Source organism: Copadichromis virginalis, linkage group LG2, assembly GCF_057382275.1.
Source record: "Copadichromis virginalis isolate Kocher_CV1m ecotype Utaka linkage group LG2, C_Virginalis_male_GT1.1, whole genome shotgun sequence".
NCBI lineage: Eukaryota > Metazoa > Chordata > Actinopteri > Cichliformes > Cichlidae > Copadichromis > Copadichromis virginalis.
Genome location: NC_140619.1, coordinates 19,870,559 through 19,892,925, shown reverse-complemented (window position 1 = coordinate 19,892,925; position 22,367 = coordinate 19,870,559). Strand labels below are relative to the sequence as shown.

At 42.0% G+C, this 22,367-nt stretch overlaps 1 long non-coding RNA gene across 1 annotated transcript; it reads left to right on the top strand.

The window, feature by feature from the left end:
• Positions 1-7,684: 7,684 nt before the first annotated feature.
• LOC146717186 (uncharacterized) lies at positions 7,685-11,398 on the top strand. Its single transcript, XR_014922897.1, has 3 exons — positions 7,685-10,883; positions 10,965-11,193; positions 11,280-11,398. It is a non-coding gene; the product is annotated as an uncharacterized LOC146717186 (long non-coding RNA).
• Positions 11,399-22,367: the final 10,969 nt, after the last annotated feature.

Sequence of the window (22,367 nt, the reverse complement as noted above, 5' to 3'; positions counted from 1 at the left end):
AACCATTATTCCACTCTCAGGTAAATTCTTAAATCCCAACCTTCCACCACAGAACCTTTAAATGGTGTCTGGACCCCCGGGGAAACATTTGCCCAAACACCTTGAAGAGGACACAGGCAAGAAAGGTGAGTAATCATTAACTTACAAACACTTATTTGCAACACTTTTCCCTAGATTTCACACACACATTTGCATTAGTTTTCCTTATTGGTAAACCTTAATCACAATCTCAATCACCATTCTTCTCTCCTGACAGACAACCACCACATTCCTTGACGAGGAGCAGCTGTGCAGGATCTGAAACAAGGCCACCAACTGATTTTAAAATTCCCAATAAATAGTCAATAAATATTTAAACTTCTTGTGTGCAAATCCATGCTTAAAGTGCAATACTACATAAAGTGCTTGATAAGGTGCTTTTAATAAAGTGAAAGGTGTGCTCTAAAGTGCTATACAGACAATACAATATAAATAAATGCAGTAAGGGAGTCCTCTTCCTTACAGTTAGCAATCACAAAATGAACATAACACTGATGATCAATCTTATTAAATTGACTGAGAGCCTTTTGACATGTCAAATCCCAATTGAAGTTATTTTTGCCCCTAGCTTCCCAACTTCACACTGTAGCAGACAAATTACTTTCCAGATAAACGCCTAGGGGAAAAAGCAAGTTCGTGCCACTAATGCTCCATCTATCGTCCACCTGAGCCTTACACAGAGTTTCTGTCTGATTTCTCAGACTTTTCATCTGATTTAGTTCTGAGCTCAGATAAAATAATTATTGTGGGTGATTTTAACATCCATGTAGATGCTAAAAATGACAGCCTCAACATGGCATTTAATCTGTTATTAGACTCAATTGGCTTCTCTCAAAATGTAAAAGAACCCACCCACCACTTTAATCACACTCTAGATCTTGTTTTAACATATGGCATAGAAACTGAACATTTAACAGTGTTTCCTGAAAACCCTCTCCTGTCTGATCATTTCCTGATAACATTTACATTTACAATAACTGATTACACAGCAGTGGAGAGTAGACTTTATCACAGTAGATGTCTTTCTGAAAGCGCTGTAACTAAGTTTAAGAATATAATCCACCCACTGTTATCATCTTCAATGCCCTGTACCAACACAGAGCAGAGCAGCTACCTGAACGCTACCCCAACAGAGGTCGATTATCTTGTTAATAATTTTACCTCCTCACTACGTACGACTCTGGATACTGTAGCTCCTGTGAAAACTAAGGTCTCAAATCAGAAGTACCTGACTCTGTGGTATAATTCTCAAAATACATAGCCTAAAGCAGATTACTCGTAATCTGGAGAGGAAATGGCGTGTCACAAATTTAGAGGATCATCATTTAGCCTGGAGAAATATTTTGTTGCTTTATAAGAAAGCCCTCCGCAAAGCCAGAACATCTTACTATTCGTCACTGATTGAAGAAAATAAGAACAACCCCAGGTTTCTCTTCAGCACTGTAGCCAGGCTGAAAAACAGTCAGAGCTCTATTGAGCCAACCATCCCTTTAACGTTAACTAGTAATGACTTCATAAACTTCTTCACAAATAAAATTTTTATCATTAGAGAAAAAATTACCAATAATCCTCCCACAGATGTAATATTATCTACAGCTACTCTTAGTACCATTGATGTTAAGTTAGACTCTTTTTCTCCAATTGATCTTTCTGAGTTAACTTCCATAATTACTTCCTCCAAACCATCAACGTGTCTTTTAGACCCCATTCCTACAAAACTGCTCAAAGAAGTCCTGCCATTAATTAATGCTTCAATCTTAAATATGATCAACCTATCTCTAATAATCAGCTGTGTACCACAGGCCTTCAAGCTGGCTGTAGTTAAACCTTTACTCAAAAAGCATCTCTAGACGCAGCTGTCTTAGCTAATTATAGGTTAATCTCCAACATTCCTTTCATATCAAAAATCCTTGAAAGAGTAGTTGTCAAACAGCTAACAGATCATCTGCAGAGGAATGGCTTATTTGAAGAGTTTCAGTCAGATTTCAGAGTTCATCACAGCACAGAAACAGCTTTAGTGAAGGTTACAAATGATCTTCTTATGCCTCTGGCAGTGGACTTATCTCTGTGCTTGTCCTGCTAGACCTTAGTGCAGCATTCGATACTGTTGACCATAATATCCTATTAGAGCGATTAGAACATGCTGTAGGTATTACAGGTACTGTGCTGCAGTGGTTTGTATCATATCTATCCAATAGACTCCAATTTGTGCATGTAAATGGAGAGTCCTCTTCACATACTGAGGTTAATTATGGAATTTCACAGGGTTCAGTGCTAGGACCAATTCTGTTTACACTATACAAACTTCCCTTAGGCAGTATCATTAGAAGACATAGCATAAATTGTCACTGCTATGCTGATGGCACCCAGCTCTATCTGTCCATGAAGCCAGATAATACACACCAATTAGTTAAACTGCAGGAATGTCTTGAAGACATAAAGACCTGGATGGCCGCTAACTTTCTGCTTCTTAATTCAGATAAAACTGAGGTTATTGTACTCGGCCCTGAAAAACTTAGAAATATGGTATCTAACCAGATTCTTACTCTGGATGGTATTACCTTGGCCTCCAGTAACGCTGTGAGGAACCTTGGAGTCATTTTTGACCAGGATATGTCCTTCAACGCACATATTAAACAAATATGTAAGACTGCGTTCTTTCATTTGCGCAACATCTCTAAAATTAGAAATATCCTGTCTCAGAGTGACGCTGAAAAACTAGTTCATGCATTTATTACTTCCAGGCTGGACTACTGTAATTCATTATTATCAGGATGTCCAAAAAACTCACTGAAAAGCCTTCAGCTAATCCAAAATACTGCAGCAAGAGTACTGACAGGGTGTCATGGCTGGCGGGTTGAGCCGTGTGGTGTGGAGGAAAAGGAGGACCCAAAATGCAGACAGCCGACTGATGATATGAGTGAGAGTTTATTTACAGGTGACAGTGGCAGGAACAGACAACGAATCATGAGACATGCTAACGGAAACCTAAACTGGGAAAACTAAAGAGCAAATAGAAATCCTCAGGACACGGGGTGAAAGGCAGAGAGACGCAGACTGACGGAGGATACCAAAAACGCAGAGATACATGGATGAATGCAGATGAACGCAGGCGAGCCGACAAGGAACACAGAACCAAGGGAACCGTCCAAAACAAAAACACACATGCTGGAGTACAAGAACAAAACACAGTTCAGGAGGCCGGCCCGGAGGCTGACAACTCAGAAGTCCAGGACAGTTCATCTTCTGGGGCCGGCCACGTTGGCGGCACAGATCCAAAAGCCGACCGAGCGGAAGGCAGCGGTGGCGAAGTGGAAACAGTTCAGGGGGCCGACCGTGCACACGGCAGCGGCGGCGACGGGGAAACCGTTCAGGCGGCCGACCGTGCGGACAGCAACGGGGAAACAGTTCAGGCAGCCGACCGTGCGGACAGCAACGGGGAAACAGTTCAGGCGGCCGACCGTGCGGAGAGCAACAGCGGCGACGACACAAGTCTGGAGGCCGACCGCGCGGAAAGTAGCGGCGGCGTTTGGGAGGTCGCCCCTATCGGCGATGACGCCCAACAAGCGGCCTGGCAGATGACCGCCGATGTCGAGGCGGCGGTTCGGGACCCAAAGGTGGCGTGGCCTTCGCAGCACCAGACGAGACGGAAGCAGAGGCTGGACCAGACGAGGCTGAAGCAGAGGCTGGACCAGGCGAGGCTGAAGCGGAGGCTGAAGCCGGACCAGGCGAAGCTGAAGCGGAGGCTGAAGCCGGACCAGGCGAAGCTGAAGCTGAAGCGGAGGCTGGACCAGGCAAGACTGAAGCGGAGGCTGAAGCCGGACCAGGCGAAGATGAAGCCGGAGCCGGACCAGGCGACGCTGAGGAAGCCGGAGCGGGCCAGGTGAAGATGATGAAGCCGGAGCCGGGCCAGGCGAGGCTGATGGAGCTGCAGCAGGCGGCTGGACGGGCTCCTCGGGCCCTCCAGCTGACGAGGCAGGAGGCTGGACGGGCTCCTCGGGCCCTCCAGCGAAAACAGTCTCTGGACCAGTGGGCACCGGGGCCCCTGGAACACACGGGTCAGAACCAGCGGGCACCGGGGCCCCTGGAACACACGGGTCGGAACCAGCAGGCGCACGGGCCTCTGGCAGGAATGGGTCGGAACCAGCAGGCGCACGGGCCTCTGGCAAACACAAAGCAGACTGCAGCTGCACAGAGCATTGACTCTGTTCAGGCAGCGACAGCCGGGTGCAGTCCTCAGCTGGCTTCTTAACCTCCAGGGGTCCAGAGTCGGCTGGGGGCTGAAACCCAGCCTCTGGGGAGGCCCTGGAGTGCGTCACAGTCTCAGAGCTGGCCAGCTCTTGAGGAATGTTTTCAATATTGTGTGGTTTGTCTCTCTGCTTAGAATAAGAAGTTTTTGAACTGTCCTGTATGGGTTGAACTGTCATGGCTTGCTGTACCGGAGGAGTTGGTGAAGATGATGGCTGAATAGGTGGCTGAGCTGATAAGGCTGATGAGTCTTCTACCAACTGAGCTATTGACTGGGCTATGGATTGTAACATAGTGTCTAATAAGTCTGGCTGTGACTGTAACTGGGCTATGGGTAGTGAGGCTGAATGTGATGGAGGTGACGGCTGGGCAGCTAACTGAGCTTCTGGCTGGGAAGCTAACTCAAAAAACACAGCCCCGGTATAAGCAGTCAAAAGGTCTGGCGAAACAGACAGAGTGTCTTTTCCACTCACCGCAGCCGGCAGTTCTGAAGTCCTAATCTCCGGCTGTGGGGTGACGCGCCGACGGCGCGATCGTCGCTTCCTCCCTGCCATCTGCTCTGGCGGGCCGGGCAAAACCTCCGGCGGGCCGGGCAAAACCTTCACCGGCGTGCTGGGTTGAGAAGCGGTAGCGGCTGGAGGGTGGAGGTGCAGTTCGTTAACGATGAAGTCTTGTGCGAAGAAGAGAGTCGAGTAGCCAGCAGTGAGCAGACAGTAATTGCTGTAGCCTGGCTTCTACGGCGCGGTGAATTTCCTCCCCCTCCCGTTCGAGCCATAGGTTAACCAACCTTGAAACGGAGTCAATAACTTCCTCCCGAAACTCCTGGGAAGGTGCGGATGCTGCTGGGTCCATGTTTGGTCGGCTCGTACTGTCACGGCTGGCGGGTTGAGCCGTGTGGTGTGGAGGAAAAGGAGGACCCAAAATGCAGACAGCCGACTGATGATATGAGTGAGAGTTTATTTACAGGTGACAGTGGCAGGAACAGACAACGAATCATGAGACATACTAACGGAAACCTAAACTGGGAAAACTAAAGAGCAAATAGAAATCCTCAGGACACGGGGTGAAAGGCAGAGTGACGCAGACTGACGGAGGATACCAAAAACGCAGAGATACACGGATGAATGCAGATGAACGCAAGCGAGCCGACAAGGAACACAGACCGACACCCACTAAATATACACGCACAAGGTAATCGGGTAATCACACACAGGAGGGAAGAACAGCTGATCTGAATACACATGATGACTGGAGGACACAAGCTGAACACAATGACAACAGACACAGACCTTCAGAATGGAGCAGGAAATCCAGAACACGAGCCTTCAAAGTAAAGCAGGAAACACACAGACTGATTTGCAACACAACATGGGGACATGAACAGAGCACCAAGGACAGACACAGGTAGGGCTGAATATACACTAAACTTCAGGTTCAACCCTAAACTAATACAAAATCAGAATAAACACAAAACGCTGGGTCAACGACCCAGGACCATGACACAGGGACTAGAAAGAGACAGCATATTTCTCCTGTTTTGGCTTCCCTTCATTGGCTTCCTGTTAAATCCAGAATTGAATTCAAAATCCTGCTCCTCACATACAAGGTCTTAAATAATCAGGCCCCATCTTATCTTAATGACCTTGTAGTATCACCCTATTAGAGCACTTCACTCTCACTCTGCAGGCCTACTTGTTGTTCCTAGAGTATTTAAAAGTAGAATGGGAGGGAGAGCCTTCAGTTTTCAGGCCCCTCTTCTGTGGAACCAGCTTCCAGTTTGGATTCGGGAGACAGACACAATCTCTACTTTTAAGATTAGGCTTCAAACTTCCATTTTTGCTAAAGCATATAGTTAGGGCTGGACCAGGTGACCCTGAATCCTCCCTTAGTTATGGTGCAATAGACGTAGGCTTCCAGGGGATTCCCATGATGCATTGAGTTTTTCCTTTCCAGTCACCTTTCTCACTCACTATGTCTTAACAGACCTCTCTGCATTGAATCATTTCAATGCATGAATCCACATGGTAGGATTTGTAAAGAATTTATTCGTAAATCAGGGTGGAAAATAAGTATTTGGTCAATAACAAAAATACAACTCAATACTTTGTAACATAACCTTTGTTGGCAATAACAGAGGTCAAACGTTTACTATAGGTCTTTACCAGGTTTGCACACACAGTAGCTGGTATTTTGGCCCATTCCTCCATGCAGATCTTCTCGAGAGCAGTGATGTTTTGGGGCTGTCGCCGAGCAACACGGACTTTCAACTCCCGCCACAGATTTTCTATGGGGTTGAGGTCTGGAGACTGGCTAGGCCACTCCAGGACTTTCAAATGCTTCTTACGGAGCCACTCCTTTGTTGCCCGGGCGGTGTGTTTTGGATCATTGTCATGTTGGAAGACCCAGCCTCGTTTCATCTTCAAAGTTCTCACTGATGGAAGGAGGTTTTGGCTCAAAATCTCACGATACATGGCCCCATTCATTCTGTCCTTAACACGGATCAGTCGTCCTGTCCCCTTGGCAGAAAAACAGCCCCATAGCATGATGTTTCCACCCCCATGCTTCACAGTAGGTATGGTGTTCTTGGGATGCAACTCAGTATTCTTCTTCCTCCAAACACGACGAGTTGAGTTTATACCAAAAAGTTCTACTTTGGTTTCATCTGACCACATGACATTCTCCCAATCCTCTGCTGTATCATCCATGTGCTCTCTGGCAAACTTCAGACGGGCCTGGACATGCACTGGCTTCAGCAGCGGAACACGTCTGGCACTGCGGGATTTGATTCCCTGCCGTTGTAGTGTGTTACTGATGGTGACCTTTGTTACTTTGGTCCCAGCTCTCTGCAGGTCATTCACCAGGTCCCCCCGTGTGGTTCTGGGATCTTTGCTCACCGTTCTCATGATCATTTTGACCCCACGGGATGAGATCTTGCGTGGAGCCCCAGATCGAGGGAGATTATCAGTGGTCTTGTATGTCTTCCATTTTCTGATGATTGCTCCCACAGTTGATTTTTTCACACCAAGCTGCTTGCCTATTGTAGATTCACTCTTCCCAGTCTGGTGCAGGTCTACAATACTTTTCCTGGTGTCCTTCGAAAGCTCTTTGGTCTTGGCCATGGCGGAGTTTGGAGTCTGACTGTTTGAGGCTGTGGACAGGTGTCTTTTATACAGATGATGAGTTCAAACAGGTGCCATTCATACAGGTAACGAGTGGGGGACAGAAAAGCTTCTTACAGAAGATGTTACAGGTCTGTGAGAGCCAGAGATTTTCCTTGTTTGAGGTGACCAAATACTTATTTTCCACCCTAATTTACGAATAAATTCTTTACAAATCCTACCATGTGAATTCATGGATTTTTTTTTCACATTCTGTCTCTCACAGTTGAAGTGTACCTCTGGTGCAAATTACTGACCTCTGTCATCATTTTAAGTGGGGGAACTTGCACAATCGGTGGCTGACTAAATACTTTTTTGCCCCACTGTAAATAAAATTGAATTGAATTGAATTGAATCTGCCTCCTAATATTGACTCTGCAAAACTTTTTTAATGGTTAAAACTCCTACATGTAGTTTCAGGAAAAATTACATGGGTCAAGGGTCAGAAAAAAACATTTGATGATATTGTTTACTCAAAGAACTTGTCGGCATTGCTAGGTAGCTGCCAGCTAGCTAGAGATTTAGACAGGATTAATAAGAAAAGCAGTGCTAACTTTTGCCGGTGCACTCTCACTCAGTGGAGACTCTTTAAATAACTCAGGGATCACATGAATACTACCACAGCTCTTCTGTGTATTGTGTTGCAGTATTTCCTACTTAAAGGGACAGAAAAAGAATTAGAGGTCAGATGAGACAGTTATCAGTTATGCCTTTGTGAATATGGTCATGTACTCCAATGCAGTTATGCAAAACCTGCCTATTGTTTGAATCCCACAACATTCAGTGCTTGCATTAGAATGGCACATACCAAATAACAATATGTACTTATCACAAACAGGTTTTCAGGTGGCAGATGTCTACAAAGTTTTAGTGCAGGCAGTTTTTGTCAAGTTATTTAACTGAATTTGGTATTAGGGCCGAGTTTTAATGCTCTTCATGTAGTAAAGTCAAGTTTCTCTTTCTTAATTATGTTGATTCCTTTGAACATTTTCCCTCCTTCTCAGGGTACCTCAGTAGTACTACTAGTAGTACTAATTATACCTTTGACAACAGGTGAAAAACATGTGAAAAAGTTTCTTTAGTGTTATGACACTTTTCTCTGATATTCACAAAATCTCCAGCAGTGCTCCTGGGAGGAAGGAAAGCCCATTGAGGGTTGTATCCACCCCGTGTCTTTGTAGAGTGTCAAACCAGACAGTGGTGCAGTCACAGATCTTTGATTCCTCACCGGCTTCCCACCTACATTGTCTATATTGCCAACTGTTTTTTTTTTTTTGTTTGTTTTGTTTTAATATGGTATGTATGCAGAGATTTTGAAAAATTGTTTTTCATTTTGCAGAGTGCCTGTTTGGATCTCAACAATTTATATTGTAAGGCAATCAAATCACTTTTGAACATACATTTAAAATAGATGGTTTAATGTAACATAAGTACTTTCTAGTAAGTTAGAAAGAAGACATTTTTATATGTATTGTACTTTGTATTCCCTTATTCTACTGAACAAAGTAACATTACTGCCCTGGAAATTAGTGAAGGAGGGTTTTATTCCAATAGTATCTCGAGAGGGATGGTTTCACCTACGAGCTGTAATGCAACAACATTACTATACTCGTTCTTTTTTGATGGTGTATAACACATCAATGGTGCATTTAAAGTGTATTTGGAAATCACAGTGAACACAAGTCCAAGGCAGAAATGAAAGATATAAATGAAAGCCGTGTGTCTATCAGTCATGTCTCACTCCTGATGCCTCATCCACACTTTCTGCCACTTTAATATCTTTGCTTCTGTAAATAAATCGCAGAGCCAGCCACAGAGTTAATTTCCCTATCATTAGATGTGTGCGTGCGCATGAGTGGATGTGTGTGTGTGTGTGTATGTGTGTGTGTGTGTGTGTATATGTGTGTGCTAATTATTCCCCACTTGCTTATACTGAAGCAGACTGTCAGGAAGAATGACCGGTGCATGCTGGGAGTTTTATGCAATAATAGACGGGGGATGTGACTGCACCCTTGGGCAAGTCTAAAATGACTAAAATTTCCTCTGTCTCTGGTTTGGTGTCGTAGTTCATTTATTCTCCCTTTTGTTTCTTCATACAATGTTTTTTAAACTTGCGCTGAATTAAAGAAAAACAGAAGGACTTTTAGAACCTCCCCAAGCAATTTTCTCACACCAGGATTGATTTAATTTTTTTTTATATATTATACCAAAATAATCACCTCACAGTTCCTTAGTAAAATGCTTTCAGTGTCTGTGCAGATTGGACAGATCACCAGTCCATCATAGGGATACCCAAGAGACAACGGCCAACCACACAGTTGGCTCAACGTCATGTTCCCCATCAATTTAAAATAATCAGTACACATATTGCTTTTCTTATCAATGTTTCATTTTTAATATAAAGTATAATTGATGCGGGGGGGGGATTTGTTTTTTTTCTAACTATGAGGGGATGTCACGTATTTAATATGCTTGTTATATAGACTAAACACATTTGCTATAGCTCAGAGCACTCCACAGGGGGCCTGTAACACTGTAGAATCACATCCAAATGAAGTATATGGTCAACAGAACTACTATCACCAATCCCTCAGACACTGACTCAGGATGAACTTCCACTCTGGATTTAGAACAAAAAAAAATCTCATTAAAGATTATTTTATACAAATCAATACGAGGTTTAAATGAAATCATCAGACCAAAAATGAGAGACTCATTTAGTTTTATTGGAATATGTTCTGAGTTATTCCAATCTCTCCCATCTAACAGCTAATCACAGAGAGGATGCAGGGTGTTTGTGTTGTGTAGCTAAATACACACAGCTAAGCCTCTACAGTTCTTCTTGGTATATGTTGGTGCCATTAGGTCTCAGTTTGGATTGGACAGAAGACATCACATCAATAATCTGTCTAAAATACTCAAAGGAACGAGAGAAAGAAACACTCCAAACAAGTGTTTGTCCAACATTAGTCTGCTTAATGTACTGTGATTCAGTACAAATTCAAATCCTGCACACAGAAGCAGGCACAGTTATGTTTTTGTCTTTAATAAAAAAACTGGCATAACAATTTCCAGGTTAGTAGGTTTAAAACTTATATTTTAAATCTGCTATAATCTTATACACCTGCAATTATGAAATTTCTTATTGTTTCATTGTTTCTAATTTGTAACTTGTTTGGTTGTTTGTGAAGAGTTTTTACTTTCAGAATTCCTTTTCAAATACACTTGTTAATGGCTACAATGTCACAACTGAATGGTGCATCTTGTCATGTGCTGTGGGAGTGTCGGGTCGGATGTGGTCCAGGTTCCTGTTGTCCGTCCCCTGGGGTCGAGTTGGCCTGCTCATCACCTGCTTCCAATTTCCGGGGCTCCATCTAGAGGGCTTTTAAGCCAGCACTGCCTGCCACTCCTCGCCAGTTCGTCCTGCTACCACCCGTGGTAAACTTGGCCTCCTCTCTGCTCGGACTCTGTGTGCCTGGATCGTGGGTTAATGTGTTCTCCGTCTCCTGTATTCTCCAGATTCATCACCCGTCGTACTCACCAGCAGCGCTGGTTCTGTTTCCGTCCCGTTCTACAGTCTGCCCAGAACCCTAGGACCACACACTCATCTTCTTCTCAGCCTGCCCTCCAGCCCATACTTCAACTTCCCTGGACACCTTGGAACCTGGACCAGCCTCCCCACACTCTCCACCATCCCCAGAACGCTCCCACGGCAACCCCTTCCCCGCCTAATAGCCGGTGTTTTCAAGTAAGCACAAGACTCTCCTCTAGTACCACTCACCTCTGCCGTTTAATTGGTTCCCATTCAGTAAAACCCTTCTCCTGTGTTTGCAGAAGTTCCCGCCCGTGTTCTCCCTGTGTTCTACGTCCGTTTCTCCGCCCTCGGGCCTCCCTCAGTTCCTGCGAATGATTTCTGTTAGACCCAGTCTTGTTTAAGTTCCTTTTCCTTTCAATAAATTGTACATAGTACGAGCAATTGAGTCTGGTCTTGAGTCCACTGCATCCTTGTTTGTGACACATCTTGCATCCTACAGCTGTTGTTTTAACTTTATTTTATCTAAGCAATCTTGAGTCATGTCACTTTCACCTTGATAGTCTGACTCTGTAATAAGTAAGCTCATCTGCCAGCAAAAGAAGATCAGTTGAATTTAATTCTCTCAGAAGCCTGGCTGGATAAAGTCTGGATGCAAGATGAAAATAATTTACCAAGCTCATTATTTTTCTGGCTGTGCAGTCATTCAGATCATCTTCATGAAATCAATGAACTGGCAAGTCGGGTCTGAAACTCATCGATGCTGTTCACTGACAGGACAGAATCACTGCTTGGTAGTTTCACACTCACACACAAGAACTTTATGTTTTTATTACCAGGCTAATATACCAGTTAGACAACATTAACTATTCCTTTACCTGGAGACCACAATTTTATATTATGACTTGATTGTAAATGTTCTTAAGATCTGACCTTGAGTAGGATTATGAGCATTTTCATTATAAAGGCTGCACGAGTACTAGGATTAAAATGGATGTAGTATTCTTTTGGCTCTTCATACATCATGTTGACCTCTATGCTTTTCAGGGTCAAAAGCATTAATGTTTGAATTATTTGACAGTCAAAAGGATTTTTCTTACTGGACCGAGACTTATGTTGTACAGTTGTTACTAAATAAATACAGTCGTAATTTCAATGAATAACATAGAACATAAGGAGTTTATATTTGGCAAACTGCATGATATAGTATACAGCTAATACTACATATACTAAAAATAACCTGCGATAGGTGAAATCTGTGAAGTAGCCAACTTTATTTTTTACAATTATAATAGATGTTTTTGCTCAGGGCTACCCTGAGGTACCCCTGAGCAAGGTACCGTCCCTACACACTGCTCCCCGGGCGCCTGCTTAGTGGGCTGCCCACTGCTTCACTGAGTGAATGGGTCAAATGCAGAGAAAAACAAGTAATTTCCCCATGGGGATCAATAAAGTATCCATTATTTTAAGGCTGTAAAACCCCTCACTACACACTTTTTACACTTTTCAAACCTTCCTAGAAAAATAAGTCCAGTATTATAGAATGAAACCAAAGACCTCTGCAGCTGCCAGAGAATTTAACATTAATGAATCAAAGGTACAGAAGTGGAGGAAGCAAGAAGAATGAGTTGAGTAAAGTTTGACTGTTTTGTTTCGCTTAATAATCTGCTGTGCCTTATAATCCGAAAAATCCGGTAACTGATAATTTTGAGTGTTTAATACATTTTTCATCTAAATATATGATTTCATATTCAACGCCACTCTCAGAAACTACAAAACTGCAGCGTAATCGAACTTCCAACCACCTTACTGTTCAGCTGTACAGTGCCTACACACAGCAAATGTAATACAGTGAAAGATGTTTGTACCCATAATGTCACTGGGAGGCCAAGTTAACACTACAAAGGCATGTGGCAGAATCAGTCTTGGAGTCGGGTCCACAGACTGCTGGCAGTGTTCCTCTGAGGTCCCAGAGCAACTTTTTCACAGGACTGATGCTGAGCGCGTGGTTCTCAGCATTAAAACAGGAAATTTAAACTGACTGATAATTACACATCGGTCCTCTGGATCTGTATGACACTCACTGAGTTATTTGTTCATTTCCTTTGCAGATGAGTCACACTTCATGATAGGCATTGCTAATGATTCAAAGATAGCTGAAGCAATCAGTTAGAGACATCGCCTAAAAAGTATACTATTATATTAAGTGACATCTAAAAAGGTGCTCGGAGTGATGGGTCATTATGTTCAATTAAGGCTCTAATTCAACCACGAAACCACATAAAGACATGATTGCAGATGGTGTTTTGACAACATACTCTTCAGATATGTCTTCTGCTAACATTGCTAACAGACGCAGAGTTCTGTTTGAGTAAAAGCTGTAATTAAAGCTAAAGGAAATATCTTTATTGAGTGTACCAGACTGGTACACCAGGTGTAAAAATGTGAGACTACCAGACTCACATTTTTACACCTCTGGAATTGGAATGAGAATTTCCTGTAAATTTTAGGTAAACAAACGTATTGATCATAACTCCTTATAATCATTTAACAATTTAAATGTCTGTGTTAAGGTAACATGGTGTGTAATAATAACAGAGGTTGACTTTTATTTGGGATTCATTCATGTTGATATTACAGTTAAAATAAGGATTACTATTGCTAATACAGACATACCCAGAAAAGGAAACAGCAACAAAAACAGTAACTTCTTCAAACAGTAAAATAAAATGGTCCTGACAGCTGTGATGGACTTCAGGAGCCTAAGAGTGGTTAAGGGAGCACTATCCCCCCCCCCCCGCGCGTGCGCTTTACTAGGATGGGATCGGTACAGCATGTGTTTTTTTTTTATTTGTGGTTTCCATTAACTACTATTAAATTAGCAGCAAAATGCTCCAAACATTTGGGAAGGATTGCCAAGTTGTTATGGAGGCCTGTGTCCACCTACATTCCTTGTAGCTTCTTTATTTTACAACATAAAACACCTCGTGCTGACTGTTCTTGTGAACTGGTGCCATGAACATAAAATAAAACTTTGCAGTGGTCCTTTACAACAGTTCTCTTCTTACTGTTGTTTGTCAGTGGTTTACAGATATAGCACTGCGGCTTTAATGGCATGGTTGTGGCTGTTACCCAATTAAATGGGTACCAGAGTGCCTGGGAAGACCTTTAAACTGGGTGGGAAAAGTGCAGGTATGACCAATGGCTTTAAAAATAACATGTCATTCAGGTAAGGTGCTTCCTTGGTCCTTGCCTTGCAAATGGTGACCAAGGCAGGAAGGAAAAAGGTTTCCCACTCAGTATCAAAGGGTGGTGAAAGGTCGGGGTTTTGTTATTAATTATTTATTTATTTTTGTCGATTTTGTTCCATCGAAATAATCCACAAAATCTCTGAGTAGTCAGAGTTGGATTAAGCCTCTACTCTGTAAGGGCATGGATTCTAATTTCACATTTGAATCCAAATCTAATACCAAATCTACTAAATCTAATAGTACATGAAGTAATTGGCAAAAATGGATAATAACATGAGAAAACACAAGAAAAACCGTTACTAAGTCATGGCTTGTATTAGGCAAGTCTTTCAAAAATAGAATTTTTGGACAAAACATATTTGCTTATTAATGATCAAGGCACTGACCTCTCAGCCCGTTGTTCATTCAGTGGTGCTAGTGTCAGTCATTATGCAAATGTCCTATTTATAAGACTGGAAAACTGCTGAGACTGAAGAAGTCACCTGGTTGAGTGAAAACATCCAGATGAACAGAATCAACCTTTGGGGCACATTTGTCTTTGTTAGGTCTGAGTAATGTGGGAACTAGTCAGAAAAATAGACACATAAAAGTAATAACAAAGTCTGTACTTTGATACATAATGTTGGATTTACTACCATTTATGTATAGTAACATATGTGTACAATTATGTTTTTACCTGTTACACTGATATTTGATATCAACATAACACTGATGTTTCATAGGTAGACCTAAAGACTCAAGGACTTTTAATGGCGGTTTATTGAAAGTGTTAACTAAATTAGCTGTCTGGCTCTGCCTGTATTGCGTTCTCATTGCCACTTTATATTGCTTTTTATTCCACTTCATGGATAAATCACTGACAAGTCAACCATCTTCTCCACATATCCACTCTGATGATAGAATCTCTTGTGTTAGCACATTGTACCAAGCTGATAATTTAAAATCCACAGACCATCAGTTAATTAGTGTTACAACACGGTTTATTAAGAAGCTACCAAATCTAATAGCAAATAGTACATGAAGCAATTGGCAAAAATAGATGAAAAACATGAGAAAACACACATTACTAAGCCAAGGCTTGTATTAGGTTAAGTCTCTAAAAATTTGAATTTTTGGACAAAACATTGCAGATAACTGTGACGTGTGGTTGTGATAGGTTGTCAGAATCAAAAGGAGGGGTTGGTTTTAAGTTCTTCTTTCAGTACAAGTTTGGAAGCTTCGTTCAACATTAAAAAGACACAAAAACACAATAGTCAACCTACTACCAAACCACAGGGAATGTTTGAGAAGAGGAGGAGAAAGTGTTTGTGATTACTCTGGCTCTGTATGCTCTGTTCGCATGGCATGAAACAACTTGTTAAGTTAAAGTGGAGAAATACAAAGGTGAATGGAAGCCTTGAATTTGCATGAACAACATGAAACATATCAATACATGTGCATTGATTATAAATTAAGTCAAACTACAGCTACAATTACCTGGCAGGGATTTCCTTGCACAATCATTGCAGGGACTCATTGGTATCACAGCTGGGGCGATCCCAGCGCATGCTGGCTTTTACTTGACAATGTTAAAAATAATGAAATTCTACATGTGTAATATTTAACAAATCAAAACAATTGTTCCTACTATTATTTATGTAATTCCAAATAATCCCTGGAATTATCAAAGCAACAGGAAAATAAGTGGGCTATAGTTAATTGATACATTTTAAAGCTAAATCTATAAAACAACAGCGTGTGGATACGTACAGTTCTGTTACATCTTTGCTGAGAACTTGACAAACAACTTTGCTGCCTAGGGGAAGGTGACTCACTCACACATTCATAACCACACGGAGTGACCTTAGAGCACCTGCAATACAACTTAATCCAGTGTTAATCCCGATCTCCACACCTTCAGCACCTCTATCTCTTCTCTGTAGCCTTTAAGTTCTACAGCACAAAGCTAATCCTGGCCTTTTCACAGGCAGGAAATGAGATATGGTACAACGCCCCAAATGTCTTTAGGTGTGTTCAACAAGCTCTGTGCAGTGAACTCTACAGCCTGACTTTCCTGCTGAGGAGCCAAGAACTCCTCAGCTTCTGAGCAATATTTTAAAAATTCTACATTAAATTCTGTTGTAAGTCCAGATGCAAAAGTGGTTTATTTTTAATATCGCCAGATGCTTGGAATTAATACTGTATAGACTAAACTCCTAATGCTGCATACACTGCTTTAAATGTGCTTTTGGATTATTTTTATTTATATCATCCATATTTTTCCTTTGGAAAACAGTTTCACTGGCTTAACTGGCATTCAGTGCAGAATGAATGAATCACTGGCCAACTGAAGTAAAGAAAATAATGCACAGACCTGTAACCATACAGTCATCTTTCTGTTACACAGAGGATTACTATCATTCAGTGTGTCCAGAATCTTTATAGGAAATTAGAAACTGCTTTCAAATAATCTACCTACAATACAGGATTATAGCTAACACCCACGTAGTATTAATCCACGAGCCATATCCATTTATAGTGTGCCACTAAAATAACAGAATAATTTAGAAAACGTTAAAAGAACAGATTCAGTTGCTTTGCCTGTTGAAAGAGCAAAGCTGGTTGCTCGAGTACAGAGCTTGCTCCTGCACTATATCATGTGTATCATCATACATCATTTTCTCTTTTTCAGACCTTGCTCTGTAAAGATAGAGGTGGTTGTGTTGGAAAGTCACAGCAGATCAGGAATTTCTAAAATTCTTAGACCAGCTTATGTGACACCAACAATCACATTCAAAGTCATTTAAATCATTTTTCCCCATTCTGATGCTCAGTTTGAACTTCCATAGGGGCAGACAGGTTGTTATGGCTACGTAGAAAGGGTCATAGCGACCTGATTGGATATTTGAATTTAACGAGCAGATGCACAGATGTACCTAACCAAGCAGAAACACGGTCTCATGGTAGATCCTCACAAATGTTGTGTCAAGTGTAATTAAATGATTCTTTTTTCAGGACATGAATTTTTTCCACTTGTTAACTAAATAATTACCACTAATTTTTACATCTTTTTTCTTTTGTGTGTGTGTGCCCATCCCTGAATGTGATTTTTCTGTGTACTGAATTGTGTCCATATTTATGATAATTCTCAGTCGACTTTTGGAGGTTGTTGTTGGTGGTGGAGAGATCAGTTTACCTCAAACACCAAAGACCCAGGTGATACATGGGACACATTTAAACACACATATTTATATTATTTTTGAATACATTAACAGGTAAAAATGTATTGCTTGATTAAGGCAACGAGACTGCGGTGTCAGAATTAGTATATGAAATCTTCTGGGCTGGGCTCAAAATGTAATACAGCCGATTACCTTAACACTGGTACTGGACGAGTACTTCAGTATCAGTATTGGAACTGTAAAACATTGCAGTGCATCCTTAGTTCTGGTTTTGGACACATTGCAGCCAGTTCTCTTTGCTATTCTTGCTAAAGAACTGAATGTGCTTTCCTGCTGTCTGACCTACTATATCAAGGGGGAACAGAACTAAGAGTAGAAGCAACCATAGGTCTAACACAAGTGACAATGTTAGTAGTGTCAGTAACTAGCAGTAATAGCTATAGAATCAGCAACAAATGTGTCCCATTTTCCTGCTGTCTGTACCTGAATTACCTCACAGTAACAAAAAGAGAGCAAAACACCTTTCTTTCTTCCTCTTTCCCTTATTCCCATTTCCCAAGGTGACCCCTCTCTCCTCCCCTCCTATCCGCCTACTCCCTCTTTCCATCACACACTCTCCTAATACTCTGTCAGTCAGAAAAGAGCCTGCTGGAAACGCGAGTGAGAGGTGCTTGCGTATGTGCGGGCATTAGCTGGTGTTTGTGTGCGCACGCGGTTTGCATGAATATGAGGGGAAGGTGACGAGTTGGAGAGTTAGAAAGAGAAAAGAGGGAAAAGAGGCAGGGGTAAAACAGAACTGCGAAGGGATGACAAACGGAGGAAAAGGAGAAAGGAAAAAGGGAGGCTGGGGAAATGATTGCTCTAATCACAGGTTGCAGGTTGATGTGTTGTCAGGAGCTGCTGTTAACCTGTCAGTTAACCTGTGTGTGCATAGGTCTAGACGTAAACCTTTAAAATACTGGCTGCAGGAGGGAAGTCATGACATGTTTACACAGAAGACAAATAACTACCCCTTTCTCCTGCGCCTGTCTCAGTCAAATCAGTCAGAATCAATTCTGCGGTGATATGCGCGACTGTTGTACCTCTATAAACCATTAGGAAGGGATCCATTTCTATCATCACATCTTTTAATCTCTGGATTTTATAATTTTGCTCTGTGATTTGTTTTGTCCCTATCTGTGTTATTGGAGGTTTTACAGTGATTGCACAATGAGAATCTACCCTTGACTCTGCTTTTCAAATACAGATGGTTTGGAATCTACACAAGGGCTTATTTAGGCGTTTGCACTGAAGGAGTTCATAAGCTCTACAAAATAAATAAATAATCAGTCATTTGTGTGTAATGTGTAGGCCAGGGGCTCTTAAGAAGCAATGATTTTCTTAGGGCATTGTCCTGTTGGAAAATGTACTGATGGCCCCAGAAAGCTCAAAGTAATGGGATGTTTTTTCACTACTGTTGCTGTGGCAACCGTCCTGATTCCCCTCATTTCTGAAGTCGACTAATCCAAACATTAAGATTTCTAATCTTTAACATTTTTAAACTTTGATTAATTTCATTCTGTGATAGTGAATCAAAGAGCTGCCAGTCACTTCCTGTTTTTAAGTACATAAAGGATTTTCAGGATCTTGGCCAGTGTCTCTTTTAATTTACTTTCTCAGACCAAGAGCCTTACACCCATCCCAAACCTCCCTGGCCACCTGGGTCAGGTCCACCTACCTAGGTGACATTAACTTTAATGTCATGCCCATTGGCTACACTTCATAGAATGGTCTGTTTTCCACAACGGTTAGGGTTTTACCCTAAACGCTAAAAAAAAAAGACGAGAATTTGGTTTCACTAGATCTGCCTTCGTTCCAAATAAACCAGAACTGTAACTTAAAGCACTGATACTAAATCCCCATTGTTAATATTGTATCTGATGTTTTCCATTTCCCTCTTCTGTCAGAACCGATCTAAATTTCTGGGGCTACTTCAGTAAATTCCATCATTATTTGGGCTCAAAGTCCTAACAGCTGTCCGTGGCCATAGTTTGGTCACTAGATGTTTATAGCTGTGTCCCAGCTCTGAATGCCTCTGGATTTATGTGCCGCTTCATACGGCTTCTCTCTCCTTCTGCAGCATTTTGTAACCTCGCTCACACTTTTGCTGGCTCGTACCACTCTACCATACACCCCCCCCCCCCCCCCCCCCCCCACACACACACACACACACACACACACACAGGCGCTCTTTATTTTATGTCTCTTTTTAGTATTCATGTGGTGCAGCATACGTCTTTTCACCTTCTGTATTTATGAAGTGTTCACTGGCCCCCTCGTGCTCTCACTAGTAAAGTGCTGTATGTGTCCTTTATGCTTGCCTGAAATGACACATCCTCAGCACACACAGATACACTGGTCAGGGTTAGATTGATGAATACAGCGGACTCTTTCTATAAGACCTTATGTGATGTGTGTGGTCATTATGCTGAAGGCTTCCCGCTGTCTCATTCACTGGCATTTTAATGATATTTAACCTGCCGGGCCTTTTGAAAGCGGGGCCTCGTTATAAAAATACCCAGTGTATTTCAGTGTCACACATTCATTTGCACTGACACGCAAAAAGCATGGATGCAAATGCACACCAGCAGAGTCATGATTTGGTGCACTTACTTTACCCTTGCCACTTTTATCATTAACTCAAGCCTCTGTGCACCACGGGTGAGGGCAGCTCACTCATTAATTTGTCTTTCTAACATTATTAGCAGTATTTCACCTCTACCATTATCTGCCCTGTAGATCTGCTATCCCCAGCTGTATTCATAATTAACCCCCCAGCTTCCATACTGATAACTGTTAAATATGATATGCTCCAGTTAAGCGAGACTTTTTTCACTTCAGCCCTTTTTGAACTAAGATTTGTTTTAATCTTTTAGAAGTGTAATCCTTAGAGAGGCGCAGATTAAAGATCAAGTTGTAAAGTTTAAACTCACCCCAGTAGTTTGACTGACATGTGTATGCCAGCCTTTCAAAGTTGTATAGTGAATGAGTAACAGATGTGTAAACGTAGAACTGGACTCCAGATAAAAACTGTCAGAAACAACGAGCACCTCAATAGAAACTCCGCCAAGGCAGCTCGCTCTCTGAGCATTGTTTACTTGTAAGGGAGTATTACATGCTATACAGGGAGTGCAGAATTATTAGGCAAATGAGTATTTTGTCCACATCATCCTCTTCATGCATGTTGTCTTACTCCAAGCTGTATAGGCTGGAAAGCCTACTACCAATTAAGCATATTAGGTGATGTGCATCTCTGTAATAGAGATGGCACGATACCACTTTTTTATGTCCGATACCGATATCATAAATTTGGATATCTGCCGATACCGATATGAATCCGATATAGTGTTTTTTAATCAACAAAACTGTTTTTTTAAATATCTTGCTGCATTTTGTATAAGTTCATACTCAAGTTTAAAACAACAACTACACTAAAGCTATTCTGTTATACCTGTATGCAAAAAAAAAATATTTCATAGTTCAGCAATACTGATCAATCTAATAAACTTTAACCTACACCATCCTCCCTATTCTGGTATTTTAAAGAGTACTTAGCGTAAATATTAAGCAACCTAACTAATAGGGTTCCAACTCCCAGCAACAACAAAAATAAATAAATAAATAATAGGGAACCACATCTCACGCTCCACCTCATGATGCTTAATCGACGTAATCAACCTTAATTTGATGCAGTGTGAAACAAAAAATGCACAGAAATCAATTATTTTTCAAGAAATATTAAATAGATTCAACATCTTTCTTCAACAAAATTGCAGACTGCACAGATGGTACCTTCCCAAAGGAAAAAGTACTATAGCTTACTAGGGTATATTAGACTTAATAGTTACTATATACAGTAATGGACTTCTATTCATTTTACATCAAATTAAAACTTTGGGTGTAAGATTTGGATAATTATTTATTAAAAGCTAGACATTTTAAATGAGAATAAGAAAGAAAAGTATGTCTTTGTGCCCCCTTTTCCCTGTTAATGCCCTATCGGCCCCCCTGGCTAAACTTTGCTAGATCCGCCCCTGCACAGTTACCAGCCATCAGCTACGTAGAAAAAGATCCTCGAGTAGAAAGTAATATTAAATAAATTCTAACAACAGCTTATCAAGCTTAAACGTGCTGCTGTTGTTCAACCGCTGGTTTCCTCTTTCTGGTGCAAAGTGGGCCAAAAGCAAACAAGAGAGACGGACTCGCGACAGAAAAGCCGATCAGCTGATCATTAAGCAGTTTCATGATTGAAGTAGCAGCCAGAAGAGGCAGTCGCTCCATATATCGCTTGTTAAGCTTAACGCAGGAATGCTTTACAAACATTCAGAGATGGACTTACACACTTGCTTTACTTCTCTCGGGATAACTTTGTCGGAGATGAAATGCCGGGTTGCTAGCGAAGCTCCACATGCTATCCAGACCACCGACAGGTCCCGCATGCCACAGCCGCTCTATCACGTGATGCATACTGCTCCGACGTGCTAACGTTCTGAGGTGAGTTACGGCGTGTTGCAAGTTTTGTGAGGTGCTTTCGTGATATTTAATGGATCGGATTACATTTTTTATTTTTCTCTGATATCCGATCCAGTAATTTAAATGGCCTGTATTTATATAGCGCTTTACTAGTCCCTAAGGACCCCAAAGCGCTTTACATATCCAGTCATCCACCCATTCACACACACACATTCACACACTAGTGATGGCAAGCCACATTGTAGCCACAGCCACCCTGGGGCGCACTGACAGAGGCGAGGCTGCCGAACACTGGCGCCACCGGGCCCTCTGACCACCACCAGTAGGCAACGGGTGAAATGTCTTGCCCAAGGACACAACGACCGAGACTGCCCAACCCGGGGCTCGAACCGGCAACCTTCCGATTACAAGGCGAACGCCCAACTCTTGAGCCACGATCGGTCAGTATCGGACCGATACCGATACG